The following is a 15,255-nucleotide window of genomic DNA, read 5'->3' as shown; positions in this document are numbered from 1 at the left end:
GGGTTGTTAATATTCCTCAGTATCCTAAGCATGACATTTTGCTTGGAATTGGCTGTCAGACAAAATTCAATACCTGAGGCAGATTCCTAAGACTCTCCACTTTTATTGGGCTGCATGAAACATTTCCATGATTGCCACCGAAGTTGCCTTCGGAGCAGATGAAGGCAGCTGAATGCAAAAACTCATGGTGCCTGAGGGCAGAACATCTGGGCACTGCAAGCGATCTGCCTCTCCTTCACAGTCTCCAGTCATGTTCCCCATCATTACATTCTTACAGCTCATCACTCATTCATCGTTTCAGTCCTGCAGCTATGCCATGCCTTGCCAAGTTCTGCAAATATTCCAATAGTGGGTTTTGGATAAATTGTGAACATTCTGGAGGGGTGTGTGGGAATAGGCAGAAAACTTTCCAAGAACAAAAGGGCTAGTGTGGTATGCATTAAAATGGGATCAGGTGACAGCCAGGATTGTGTGCCCACCCATCCCCCAATGGAGGCTGGCCCATTAGGGGAAATGGGCCACTGCCCCACCAACCTAATTCTGTCCTCAGCCAGCCCCCCACATGACATAACCAGTCAAGGGGGTGGCACTCGCTGTCAGCATACTCCAGTAGAGAATTAGTCTGCTCTACTTGTCACTCCCCCTCCAGGATGCACACCCTAACTTGGTGAGGGGGCTTGAGAGTGTCAAAGAAGCTGAGAGCAATGCCATCAAGAGTCTAGACCAAGAGGCTAGACTCTTAGCAGGGGCACCCAAGGCGGAATGGTCAAAGCTGATATAATCATGGGGGACTGGAATGCAAAAGTAAGGAGCAGAGAACTAGGAATTGTGAGGAAATGGGGCTTAACAGATAGAAATGAAGCAGGAGAAAGACTTGTTGAATTCTGTGAAGCCAATAATTTGTTTCTTGAAAATTCATTTTTTTGAGCAACTGAAAAGACAACTGTACACGTAGACATCACCAAATGGTCAATATAGGAATCAAATTGATTATATAATTGGAAGCAGAAGTTGGAGAAGTTCCATACTTTCTGCGAAAACAAGACCAGGAACAGACTGCAGTACAGATCATGAACTGGTAATATCAAAAATCAGAGTAAAGCTGAAGAAGAAGAACAAAGCAATCATAATGCCAAAACAAAATTTAAATAACATCCCAGAAGAATATAAAGATCAAATAAGGAACAGGTTTGAGGATTTAAATTTAGTTGACAGAGAACCAGAAGAACTATGGAGTGAAGTCAGAGACATTATCAGGGAAGAATGCAAAAAGACAATAAAAAGTAAAGGTGTCCCCACACTTGTAGTGCGAGTTGTTTCCGACTCAGGGTGACGTCTTGCAACATTTACTAGGCAGACCGTATATATGGGGTGGGATTGCCAGTTCCTTTCCCGGCCTTCCTTTACCCCCCAGCATATGCCGGGTATTCATTTTACCGACCATGGATGGATGGAAGGCTGAGCGGACCTCGACCCCTTTTACCGGAGATTCGACTTCCTCTTTCCGTTGGAATCGAACTCCGGCTGTGAGCAGAGCTTTCGGCTGCGTTACCGCCACTTACCAGAAAGGCCTCAATGGATGACTGAAGAAACTTTTAAAATGGTTAAAGAGAGAAGGAAAGCAAACGCAAAAGGAGATAGAAATACGGTTAGAACTCTAAATGAAACAATCGACTAGTACATAGAGACAAAGAGAACTATTACAACACTTATTGTATAGAAATAGAAGAGAACAACAAAAAGGGTAGAACACGAGCCCTATTCCAAAAGGTTAGAGAAATTGAAGGGAACTTTAAACCAAGAGTAGGGATTCAACAGGGGAACACACTGACTGACCGAGGTGAAATAAAAGGAAGATGGAAGCAATACACGGAACAACTCTACAAAAGAGATGCAAGGATGACAGATTCATTCAAGGAGGAACCGTATGATGAAGAACCAGAAATTTTTGAATGTGAGGTGAAAGCTGCTCTTAAAATACTTGGAAGAAACAAATCACCAGGAACAGATGGCATACCAACAGAGTTGCTACAAGAAAGGGGATCCCAAGGAATGCAGTAATTATCAAACTATTGCCTTAATATCCCATGCAAGCAAAGTAATGATCAAGATTCTACAACAAAGGCTCTTACCATATATGGAGTGAGAAATGCCAGACATCCAAACTGGATTTAGAAAAGGAAGAGGTACTAGAGATCATATTGCAAACTTACATTGGATAATGGAATGGACCAAGGAATTTCAAAAGGAAATCACTCTGTGCTTTATAGATTACAGCAAAGCCTTTGACTGTGTATATGGAAAACTATGGAATGCTTTAAAAAATGGAGGTGCCACAGCATCTGATTGTCCTGATGTGCAACCTATGCTCTGGACAAGAGGCTACTGTAGGGACAGAATATGGAGAAACCGATTGGTTTCCCATCAGAAAGGGTGTGAGACAGGGATGTATTTTATCACCCTATTTGTTTTATCTATTTATTTATTATTATTAATTTATTTATTTATTTATTTATTAAATTTATATACCGCCCGACTAGCGATAGCTCTCTCTATATGCAGAACATATCATATGGAAAGCAGGGATTGGACCAAGATGAAGGAGGTGTGAAAATTGGAGGGAGAAATATCAATAATTTAAGATATGCAGACAATACCATACTACTAGCAGAAACCAGTAATGATTTGAAACAAATGCTGATGAAAGTTAAAGAGGAAAGCTCAAAAGCAGGATGAATGTCAGCTGAACGTCAAGAAGACTAAAATAATGACAACAAAAGATTTATGCAACTTTAAAGTTGACAACGAGGACATTTTGTCAAGGATTATCAATACCTTGGCACACTCATTAACCAAAATGGAGACAATAGTCAAGAAATCAGAGAAAGGCTAGGACTGGGGAGGGCAGCTATGAGAGAACTAGAAAAGGTTCTCAAATGCGAAGATGTATCACTGAACACTAAAGTCAGGATAATTCAGACCATGGTATTCCCAATCTCCATGTATGGATGTAAAAGTTGGATAGGAAAAAAAGCAGATAAGAGAAAAATCAACTCGTTTGAAATGTGGTGTTGGAGGAGAGCTTGTGGATATCATGGACTGCGAAAAAGACAAATAACTGGGTGTTAGAACAAATTAAACCAGAACTGTCACTAGAAGCTAAAATGATGAAACTGAGGTTATCATATTTTGGAGAAATCATGAGAAGACATGATTCACTAGAAAAGACAATAATGCTGGGAAAAACAGAAGGGAGTAGAAAAAGAGGAAGGCCAAACAAGAGATGGATTGATTCCATCAAGGAAGCCACAGACCTGAACTCACAAGATCTGAACACGGTTTGTTTGTGACAGATGCTCTTGGAGGTCGCTGATTCATAGGGTTGCCATAAGTCGAAATCGACTTGAAGGCACATAAGAACAACAACTTGTCACTGACTCTGGCTCCACCTATCACACTGGTCAACACTAATTTTATTGCCAATGATGTTTGATCGATTTTAGGGTAACTTTGTGTCGCTGATTCTGAATATGGCATCGGTTTTGCTAGATTGGCTCTAATTTTTGAGATAATGGATGCCCCCATTGAAAAACATAAATTCAAAAAATTTAATGGTCAGGCATAGCCTACCCACAAATGACTTGGAAACTGTCTCAAATCATACAAAAGTAAACACATGAAATACCTAATGGCGTTGTATTCAGTACAATAACATTAAAACAAAGTAAGCTGATTCAGATAATCACAATTAATGCATAGAAAAACGCTGTGTGTACGATTTTCTTTTATGTGGGGCATCAGGACAATCACGTTGGAGGCTCCAGCAGTAGTCTGCCATCATGTGTCTGTCCCATCTGCCTTGATACCTTTCCTCCATCACCTTTATATCCTGATGGAACCTCTCCCCTTGTTCCTCACTAAAATCACCAAGATTATGCGGAAATCTGTCTAAGTGGCTATGGAGATAGTGTACCTTTATGCTCATATTAGTACCCAAATGTTTAAAGTTAGCGAGCATGTTTTGCACCAATTCTTCATAATTGTCTGCTTTGTGGTTACCCAAGAAGTTCTTGACAACCGAGACATAACTGCACCAGGCAGAAGCTTCAACATCATTCATAAATTTAGTGAAATTCAAATCATTAATGAGTTTACGAATTTTAGGACCATCAAAGATTCCTGCGTTTAGTTTTTCCATAGTCAGTCCAAGGAACGATCTACAAATACATTTGAAGTAATCACCATCTTTGTCCAAGGCCTTAACAAATTGTTTCATCAGTCCAAGCTTGATATGGAGTGGTGGGAGAATGATTTTTTTCTCTGTCAACCAATGGCTTGTTAATGATGTTCGCTGCACCTAGTCATGTGCTCCCTTGAAGGCCAATGATCTCGCTTTGCCCTACTATCCCACAAGCAGATGAAACAAGGGTACTTCGTGTATCCACTTTGCTGCCCAAGCAAGAAGTTCACCATCTTTAGATCAACACAAATAGACCACTGGTGCTCATGATAGCAGAGCTTCTGCAAGACCATTTTGATATTTTCATATTCTTCCTTAAGTTTTGTTGAGTGAGCAATTGGAAGAGATGCATAGCGGTTACCATTGTGCAATAAAACACATTTCAAGCTTCTGGTGGAGCTGTCTATAAAAAGCCGCCAATCTTCTGGTCGATATTCCGGTAGTCCCATTTGGAGAAGAAGTCCAGGAATGTTATTGCAGTATACAAGTTCTTCATCTTGGCTGAAGTATGGAAGAAGTCCCTCCTTTCTTGTCCGATAAGCTGTTATGTTAGCTTCCGGCTGTAGACAGTTCTTTTCCATTAGCCTGGATGCTAAAAGTTCAGATGCTTGCTTTGACAGACTGAGGTCTCGTATCAGATCATTGAGTTCTTTTGGGGAGAACTGCTCATGTGTTGAAAAGCTTTCTTCATATCCACTTCCAGGGCTACCACCTGTGCTACACTCCAGCATTTCTTCAACATCTGACAATGGAAGGTCAGGCAGTGAGGTAAACACTGGTATGGGAACGTCTTCGCTGTGTGGCACAGGTCGCCTGGCTGAGTCCAAATCAGGATACTCCCACTTATGTTTCTTGTAGCAATTGAAGCCTTTCACATTCACAACACAAAAATAACAATCATCGTGATGGTTTTGTGGCTCTCTCCACACCATAGGCACACCAAAGTTTAAACGTTTCCTTTCTCCATTTTTCCACTGTTGTAGGCACTCTACACAGGTTTTGCAAACCTTATGGGGAGCCCAAGGCTTATCTTGATCTCCAAGCTTCACTCCAAAATAAGCAAGATATGCTTGTTTTACAAAGTCGGTGATTTTTTTCTTTGTTTTTGCAGAGTGTATTCGCCACCAGGGCCGGCTCCAGGAATGCGGGGGCCCTTGGGCATTAGCCTGCCCCGGGCCCCTCTGCTTTTCCCTTCCGCAATCCCGCAGATCGCAAGACGAGCGTCCGAACCACCCACCATCCCCAGCACTTCACCTACCTTTCTCTGCTGTTCGCACAGGGTTGCCATCAATAAAGATGGCAGCCAAGGTTTCCGTAAGGGACTGAAGCCTCTGCCGCCATCTTGGTTGATGGCAGCAGCGCAACCCTGCATGAACAGCAGAGAAAGGTAGGTGAAGCGCAGGGGATGGCAGGCGGCTCGGAAGCTCATCTTGCGATCCACGGGATCGTGGAAGAGGAGTGGAGGGCCCCCTAGGGGTCCCCCAGGGGCTCCTAGAGCTGTGGGGCCCTCAGGCCAGTGCCCAACCTGGCCGCCCTTTGGAACCGGCCCTGTTCGCCACAAACGTAGCAGAATGCATTAGGATTGTTTAAGCAGCCTCTTTGTGACGAACTCATATTCCTCTTCAAAAAAAAAAAAAGTATCAATATGATATTATATGCAATGAATAAACTTGCAAAACAATGTTCAAGAGTAAAAAGACAGACCAAACCCTGCTGCATATGTCAGCAGCTACAGGTCGTATTGGGGTACAATCGTCATTTGAGGGGTATCCATTATCTCAAAAACTAGCACCAATTCGGCAAAACTAATGTCATTTTTGGAATTAGCACCCCCAAAATACCCTAAAGTCATTAAAACATCCTTGGCAACTAAAAAAAAAAATTTTTTTTGTTGGGCTGTGATTGGCTCTGGCTGTACCTACTGTTGGGCTCCCTGCCTTCTGCCCCCACCAACCATCACTGACTCCTCCATGCTGCCCTCAACATTTCCATCCCCACCTATTCCTCCCCCGACCTTTTTATGTCAAATGGGAAGGCCTGCGGGGTGAGGAACCTTTGGCCCTCCAGATGTTGCTGAGCTACAACTCCCATCATCCCAGGCTATTGGCCATGCTTGCTAGGGCTGATGGGAGTTGTAGTCCCACAACATCTGGAGGACCAAAGGTCCCCCACTCCTGTTTTAAGTGCATACTTGAGAAACCTGCCTGAGATCAGGAACCTGCATTAGCAGGTTCCCAACTGCAGTGAACACGGCCAGCCCACGACAGTTTGCTGCCTGAGGCTAAGGACAAGATGGCATAATACCCACTCTAAGCACAAAAGACCACCAGATTGGCAGTTGACACTTATCTCAACACTGGCAACAGGACCAGAGGGCAACAGGCTAGCTTGGTGGGCAGGAGCAGGCCAGGCCAGCTGGAACACCCAGCTCTGTCCTCCAACAGACAGACCGCCAGGAGACTCAGGATAGAAGAATTATTGGGGGAGCTACTACTGCTTTGCCCCACACACACACACTGAGCATCTGCTGCCAAGCGCAGCTGTCTCATTCTGCCTAAGCACATTTTATTTATGTTCAAACACTTACTTCTTATTTACTGCTTAATTAAAGTAGCCTTAATCAGCGCACAAAATGATTCAAGACAATGAAACTAAACAATCAGTTACAACTATAAAATCAGATTTCAATTAAAATGCCTGATGGAATTTTTTTTTTTAAGTTTTCAATAGGCAGCAGAAGAGAGGGGTCCTATCAGATCTCAGTTGGGAGTTCTATAAAAATTGGACCGACAATACTGAACGTGTGGCTCCAAGGCATGGGGGTCACTAACATTGACTTGCCCCAAGACCTCAGTGATATAAGGACAGGGATATAAGGGATCAGGAGATTCCTAAGGTAACCTGGACCCAAGTTGTTCAGGGCCTTGTAAATTAATACTGTACAAGAACCTTGTGCCTGTCCGGGTAGCGTATGGGCAACCAGTGCAAGCTTTTCGGCCCCAGAGTTATGTGCTGGCGATAGTCTGTCCCCAACAACAGTCTTGTTGCAGTGTTTCCATGTTCAGCTGAATCTGGTGATGCTGTCTTAGGGGTGCCACACTATGTGGTGATGCAGGGCCAGGCCTTCTCAGTATAAGCCCCCCTCTTTATGGAATTCCCTCCCCTCTCAAATAAGGCAGGCACTGACTGTTGTGAGTTTTCAGCACTAGATAAAGACCTATTTATTTGCCCAGGACTTCGGATGATTCACTGCTGTGTAAGAGTCAGAGGCAGGAGGGTGTGCTCTCGCACTCAGGCCTTGCTTGCAGACTGTCAGGATCCCTCCTGCTGCCACCACCTGTCAGGTCCCACTCTGTGTCACCACCAGTCAGGATCCTGGTTTGTATTATTTCTCTCACCGGCTCTAGCACAGATCTCGCAAAATCCTACTGCTAGGTAGCACCACAAGCCACTCCCTGTTTCACAATATTGCCTTGAGACTTTGTCTTAGTCTCCTTCTGGCTTATTGTTACTTTGTGTCTGGGTGCACTTGCAGGCCACAACCCCCCTGTATCTTTGTGCCAATAAAGCATACAGCCCTGGGTTGCCCTGGATACTTGATGATACACTATCTCTTCACCGCTGCCACCATTTGATACTGTTTCTCCACCTTGGTAAATACCCTGCCCACCCTTCTGGTCTGTGAAAGCCCCAGCCAGGGATCAGGCTTTTGGTAAACCAAGAAAATATTTATTTATAAACACCAAGAAATAACAAGATTACTTATGGTATATTTAACAAGCTTATGGTTTCATATATTGCGTTACTCCTATGTTTCTAGTCATATATAATCTGCCTCAATACCAGCCTAATACAATCCAGCCCACAACCAACTCCCCTCTCATCATCAAACCCCAAAACAACCAACCCTCTCTCAACTGTCATCCTCTCATTTATAACTTCAGCCACTCAAACGCTCAGCCAATCATCATACAGCATTCTCCAGCATTCTAGCCCATGTTCTCCCCCTCACTCAATCCACTTACCATATATACTTGAATAAACCTGCACTTACCATATTTACAGTAATATCTATATACAGGGACATCACACAGACTTCCCATAATGGGCATCTGGTTGGCACTGTGAGAATAGGATGCAGGACTAGGTGGGCCATTGGCCTGATCCTGCAGCCAGGCTCTTTTGATGTTCTTAACCCCCTGTGATTATAGATACGGACCATGTTATTATTAAATGTATTACTCACCCGTCACCAGTAAGTCCCCAGGTGGGTTTCAACAATTTAACATTCAGTGTTAAAAACAATTAAAACAGGTTGTAATCACAGAAATATGGTGGGTTCTGTATGGGGGTTGCAACTGTAACCTGCTGTGGGATGCCTTCTTGGTAAAACAATTTTAATAAATAAACAGAAGTCCCCTACAGATCTTGCCACTCAATGCAGGAAGACCAGGAGAGGTGGGGTGAGATGGCATGCGGGGGGGGGAGCATGCATGTCTATGCCCCCTGCCCCATTTTTGAATGCTTAAGGAGGGCTGTATGTCACCCTATTCTACCTTACAGGGTTGTTGTGATATCTGCATTCCAATCAGCATATAGGTAGCTCAGTGTAGAGCCTCCGCTTTGCACACAGAAGGTCCTAGGTTCAGTCCCAGGTATCTCCAGGTATATATAATCCTGAGCTAGAGGGATGAGCGTGCTGACTCCATATAAGACAGCTTTCTGTTTCCTTGTATATGGGACCTGCGGATTCGGTCAATTCACTATTGTTTGTTATATGAACAGATATTACAAAATGATCCATGTAAAAGACTTCACTCAAAGAACTTCCTACCTGGATCCTGAGCCAGTCTCACAGAAATCTCTGGCTGCCATCTAATGTTGTAAGAAGGCAGCAATTTCCATTCTGACCTGTATTCACCACAATTAGCACCATTTCCATTCCACTGCAGTGCAGTTTCCACCAAATACTATATTATTTGTCTCACTGTGTCCTATTTAACGTAGGTTCTGCAGTTACGTAGCTATTTGTGTAACTTATATTCATTTCTATGTGAAGGAAATGTAAAAACAATGTTTAAAAAGTTATTATGTAGCATTTGCAGACTTAAAAAACAATGGTGTGAATGAATACGGATCCCATTCGTTGGACTGATTTTTGCTCCTGACCACAGACAGACACACAAACTACAGCAATTTCCACTTCCTTTTCCATTGTCATTGGAATTTGCTGACATCCATGTTGTCATCAGGTCTGATCCAGATGAAATCATCCTGTCCAGGGCCAGCACCAGGCATTACTGGGCCTTTGGGCACCAGCCGGCCCCTGGCCCACAGCACAATAGCCCAACACCTCCCTGATACAGATGGAGCAGGGTTAATAAGCCCACCCACATACCTCTCATGTCATGTGAATGACATGCATGCATACAAGCCATCAACTAAGATGGCAGTGGGGGTATCAGCCCCTTTGGGAAGCCCCCACTGCCATCTTGGGTGATGGGAGAGGTAGGGGGCATGTGCATGGACTTATTAAAGCCTGCACTGTCTGTGTTGGGGAGGGTGCCTCAGAGCTCCATCTCCGCAATCCGTGGCAGGGTCGGGTTGCAGGACTCAGTACTGCCGCAGATCATGGAATGGGATTGCCACCCTCCCATCCTAAGGAGGGGCCTCTCTGGGCTGCAGGGGCCCTCGGCCAGGGCCCAACCTGGCCACCCTCTGGCACCAGCCCTGATCCTGTCCTCTCCTCAACTTCTGTCACAGCCACTCAGATTTTTTTGGGCCTTGGCTGAGTCAGGTTCTGACAGCCACAGATCATTATGGGTTAGATTTGATGGCCCAGAGTGACCTGGGGCTGCCAGGGGGTAAGGCATTAGGCAGGAAGTAGAGGCAGCTCATCCCCAGGGTGTGTGGGTGCTGTTTTATAAGGGACTTCCTTGCAGGAAAGCCCTTTGCACAACAGCATCACACAGGATTACTCCCTCTGCCCATAAGCAGGGAGGACAATCCTGGGGGTTGCTGTTTTTCAAAAGGGATTTCCTGCAGGAAGAGGCATTATTATAGTTCAAGGACACATTTCAGCCAGGAAAAAGGCACTTGAGGAGGGCAGAGAACAGGATCAGTGAGGGACATGGCCTAAGGAGAGGGGCATGGCTGGGGGGGGTCCCAAGGACCAGGTAGAGAGACCCAGAAAGCCAAATTTGGAGCAAGGGCCAGAGGTTCCCGATCTCTGCAAGACACACTCACCTGGAACTTGGAAGGAAGCCACATTGAACTCTATGGGACTTACATCCGAATAGACATGGACAGGAGTTGTGCTATAAATATCTAAGTGGAGGAAGTGGGTTATCTTTCTCAGTGCTTAGAAGATTACTTTTAAAAAGCAATAAATTACAGTTACAGTTACTTGGCCCAAAAAAGTAGTAATTGCCATTACAATCACAATTGCTGTGAAAGTAACTGATTACTTTACTTTTTCTCAAAAGTAATCACTACAATTACATTTCAGTTACTTTTAAAAAAAATGCCTACAAGGTGCTGGCCTTGGCTGCTGCACATCTAAGTAGCCTAAAACAACATTAAAAATAAATACACACATACAGAGATAGTAGAATAATTCTTTTTATCCATAAGAAAGCAATGGTGGTCTCTCCGCAGCTAAGGGAGGTGGGGAGGGAGGCTGAGGCCACTACTCAGATCTTTGCACGTCAAGCCAAGTGCAACCCCCCCACTCAGCCAGCAAGCATCATCTCTCTCACTTAACCTCCTGCACCCTGCCCTGCCACCAACTAAGGGACACTCATCCAAGCAAACATTTCCCCAAGATGCAAAAAAGTTAAAATACTGCAAATGAAGCACAGTAGCCAGAAAGGGTGGTGGACGCCACTTTGTGTACCAAGTGCAGACACAGTATACACACATACACACACACACACACACGTCGTCATCTTTCACCTCCACAGTTCTTTATCTCCATTCTGCTGCTGCCTCCTTCTCCTCCTTTATCCATGTTCTTGCCTTCCGGCTCCTTTTTCTCTCCACTACATTCTTTTCCACCACCATCCATTGTTTTAAACAATTGTTTTATCTACTCCACCCAGTCTCACTCTCCACCTCCTCCCTCGTCGCCTCCCACAGAGCATGAGGGAAGAGCGACGCAGCACAGAAGCCCAGTTTGAGGCACATGATTTTCATCCACAAATCAGAGAAGCAGAAGACTTCCCCCACTTCCCCCCCAAGTAATGCCCCAAAGGAATGCTGGAAACATTACAATTACTCCACAAAAGTTTTTTACATGTCTTTATTACGATCGAGGATCAGCAATACAAATAAAATACAATCAGCTGGATATCGGAATAACAATAAAATGCAAAATTACAGCAAGGGCTGATTAAAAACTAGTCCAGGAATGTCATAAAAGAATCAGGGTGGAGGGGAGTCGGGCTGGTTGGCAGCGCACAGTTCCTTTCTGCGAACCATAGTGGCTACACAGAATGAGGTGACCTTTGCAGTAATCCAAGGATCCCGATCCGCCAATAAACGTCGCAGAAACTCAGCCTCAGAACTAGGATAAAGATTAGCTAAAATTGGGAAAATAAACTTGTGGTGAAGGTTAGAATAGAAAGAGCAACAGAGCAATACATGACACACCGACTCTACCTCCTCAGCACCACAGGGGCAGGTTCGTTCAGAATGTGGGACACCCTTATACCTGCCCTCCAATAGTGTTGAAGGAAGAACATTGAATCGTGCCAGGGTAAATGCTCTCCTAAATTTCGGGGTAAATAGATTCGAAATATAAGAGGCGGGGATGAAGGATTTCATATTAATGTGGCTTAAGGAGTAGACAGCAGCCAAGCACTGGTTGTTCTGGAGTTCAATGTCTCTAAGTTGTTGAATGATTGTTGTTTTGGCCCTCATGTACCCTAGGGCCCCTATCGCTGGCAGCGAGAAGCCAAGAGATTATAATTTGTTGGACAGTGTCCGCTTCCATTGAGACTGGAAGGAATCTTCCAGAGTTAAAGGGACCAATCCTGTGGGTATGAATAGTAACTTCAGCCAATAGCTGAATCTGAGCATCCAAACTCAGGTCTCGATTGAAAGGGCACCTAGTTCCAAATGTAGTGCCACATTAGGGACACAGCATGGGACACCCATTACCAACCTCAGAAAGTTGGATTGAACCACCTCCAGCAATGTATAATTGCCCCCGCTACAAATTTGGGTCCCATAAAGTAGTTGTGCAAGAGCTTTGGCATTAAACACCTGGATAGCCGCAGGAACATATGAGCCGCCCCTTGTATAGAAAAAGGCAAGCAAAGCCTTTACCATTTTCTGGGCAGTCTCAACCGATCTTACAAGATGTGCCTTCCAGGATCTCGAGGACTGGAATACTATACCAAGGTAGCTAAAGGCATTAACTTGGACAATAGAATGATTGTCAATTTGCCATCTGTACTTATGCCTCTTCCCGGAGAAAACTAAGACCTTGCATTTTGCATAGTTGATTTTTAAAAGTTCATCAGTACAGAAGACTGCAAGTTCTCTTAATGAGCGGCGCAATCCAATCGGTGTTTGAGAAAGTAAAACAATATCATCAGCGTACAATAAGCATGAGATATGTCTCCTCATAAGTGCAGGGGGATGAGAATTTACTGTCTTTAGGCGTTTAACCAATGGATTAATATAAAAATTAAATAAAGAGGGAGCCAAGACACATCCTTGTTTTACACCCTTAAAAGATGCAATCGGTGCAGACAGATGTCCAGCCCGATTGCATCTTACCCTTATCTGGGTCCTTTTGTGCAAACATCAAATTAAGCAAAGTAAACGTCTATTACAAAAGTAATAAAATTACTCCTAGTACTATTACAATCAAAAAGAAAAGGAATTACCGACTCGTTCCTCAAAAGAGTAATGAATTACAAGTAATTTGTTACTTGTAATGAATTACTTCCAAGCTCTGATCTTTCTTGACCTAGTGGACATGCAGGTAACAAAACATAAGATGCCAGCGTGCTCAGTACTGAGCTTCCAATATGCTGCAATAGTTATAACCAGCTCTTTTGGGAGACATGCAGGTCCATTGAATAGTAGGGATGTCAGAGAATTCTACTGACAACAAAAACAGGAGTGGAAATTGCTGATGTTTGCTTATTTGTCCCAAGTCTGAAACAGAAATCAATCCAGTGAAAGCAATCAGTATTTGCAGCTGTTGCTTTCAGTCCACGAACGATACATCATTGATTATCCCCCCCCCCATTTGCATTGTGTTACCTTCACATAAAAATGAATTGGGAAGAACAGCATAAGGACGAGGTAACTTATGTAACTAATTATGTAAATTATGTCAGTTACATAATTTTTCCATAGCAGACAGTGAGATGAATAGCATAGTTTTTGGCGGAAGACAAGACTGCATTGAAATGGAAACAGTGCTGCATGCAACACAGCCATGGCTGGGAACACAGCCATGCTGTCAGTGGCTGATGGGAGCTGTAGTCCAAAACATCTGGAGGAAGGCCAAAACAGGTGGAGAAGGCTGGCTCTAAGTAAAGAACAACAGCCACATTCCCATAATCAAGTATATGTTAGGTTACGTGTTTGGGGTTGAGATTGATGATTTCTGTGGGTCCCGTTTCCAGCCTCTGATTTGGGACCCTGCAACTAGAAGTGGGCTCTGCAGCTGAGAGGCCTGCTCCGTTGGTCAGATGAGTCTCCTTTGTTAGTCTAATAGAGTGGCCAGGTGGGCTAATGGGTCTGTCAAGTGCCCATTAACTGGCAAATGGGCCAGGGAGATCCTATTGTTACTGAAACTCTTCACAAGAGACCCCCTCACCTGAGGCCTAAAGAGAGGCTTGTGTTTTTAGTCAGTCAGGAAAGGCTGGGAACTGGAAACACACAGAGAGGCTGACTCCCTGCACCATGGCTTTAGGATGCCTCCTGTAAGCCTGATGGAAAAGCAAGATCTATTGAGCTGCTGATGCTTTGAACCCCTTCATCTTAAGCTCAGGTTGGAATGTGTGTAAATAAACAAACCATATTTCCTAAAAAAACACCACAATCTCTGCTGACCTTCTTTCCAAGGAAACCAAACCCTGGGCAAGAGCAGGGACCCCTGGAGATCTCTCACCGCTTGGAGATTGGGGTGGCATGCCACAGTTCTCTTTAGCCACCTTTTGTTAAATGGGACAAAACCGGCTTTTGAAGAAAACGACAGCATCACAGTTAACAAGAAATTAACAGCAATAAAATTAGAGAGGAATTAGGGATGACTCTCTTGGGAGTGTTTCCCCAAGTCAAGGTCGTTCTGTGAATTAGATCTCTCTCTCTTGACAACTTTATTTCCTTTTAACTAATAAATATGCAAAGTGAACAGCAAGACTCCAAGAGACAGACCACATAATCCCCGCCCCCAAGGCCCATGTCTGAGTGTAAGCTGTGTAGATCATGTTACCTCGCAGCAGGCACCAGCAGGTGCTCTTTCTGCTGGGAAGAAACTGGAATCATCAGCACATCAAGTAGAAGCACCAGTCACAGAAGCACTGGCAGCACACATTTTTGCTCCAAGGTGACCGAGTGGCAAAGATGCTTTGGCATGCTGTGACACAGCTGCAGTGAGTAAAACGTCCAAAGCTGGCAGGGCAGTCTCTTTTATGCAGAGGTAATGGCTATACTACCCTGAACAGGCCTGATCTCGTCTGATCTCAGAAGCTAAGCAGAGTCAGGCCTTGTTAGTACTTGGATGGGATACTGCCCAATCTGCAGATCTGCTGCTTCAGGTGGAGTGCAACCCTGTTCAGATCAGGTTAGAAAATCTAGACCTGGATGGTAATTCCATCCTCAGCCAACCAACCTTCCATTGCATGTACCTCTGAATACCTCTTATCATGAAAACCCTATGAATATATCGAAAAGATTCATAGGGTCACCAGTCGTAATCGACTTGAAGGCATATAACAATAACAAGGAAACATGGTGGGGAACTTTTTTTCCATCTGAAAGCTACATTTCCT

The 15,255-nt window shown here is 44.2% G+C and overlaps 1 protein-coding gene across 2 annotated transcripts in view; it reads right to left on the bottom strand.

The window, feature by feature from the left end:
- ZMAT4 (zinc finger matrin-type 4) overlaps positions 1-15,255 on the bottom strand; it is a 313,481-nt gene that overhangs the window by 279,502 nt on the left and 18,724 nt on the right. Inside the window, exon 2 of one of the 2 annotated variants that reach the window (XR_009758657.1) lies at positions 11,565-11,820. The exons of the other annotated variant lie outside the window; for it this stretch is intronic. The gene's annotated coding sequence lies outside the window, so the exon portion shown is untranslated. Of the gene's footprint in view, positions 1-11,564; positions 11,821-15,255 lie in introns of those variants that run through there. 2 annotated transcript variants of the gene reach the window in all.

The sequence above is a fragment of the Rhineura floridana genome, chromosome 12 (assembly GCF_030035675.1).
Source record: "Rhineura floridana isolate rRhiFlo1 chromosome 12, rRhiFlo1.hap2, whole genome shotgun sequence".
In the NCBI taxonomy this organism is placed as follows: Eukaryota; Metazoa; Chordata; class Lepidosauria; order Squamata; family Rhineuridae; genus Rhineura; species Rhineura floridana.
The sequence above is the reverse complement of the archived record's forward strand: the minus strand, read 5'-3'. Positions and strand labels throughout refer to the sequence as shown.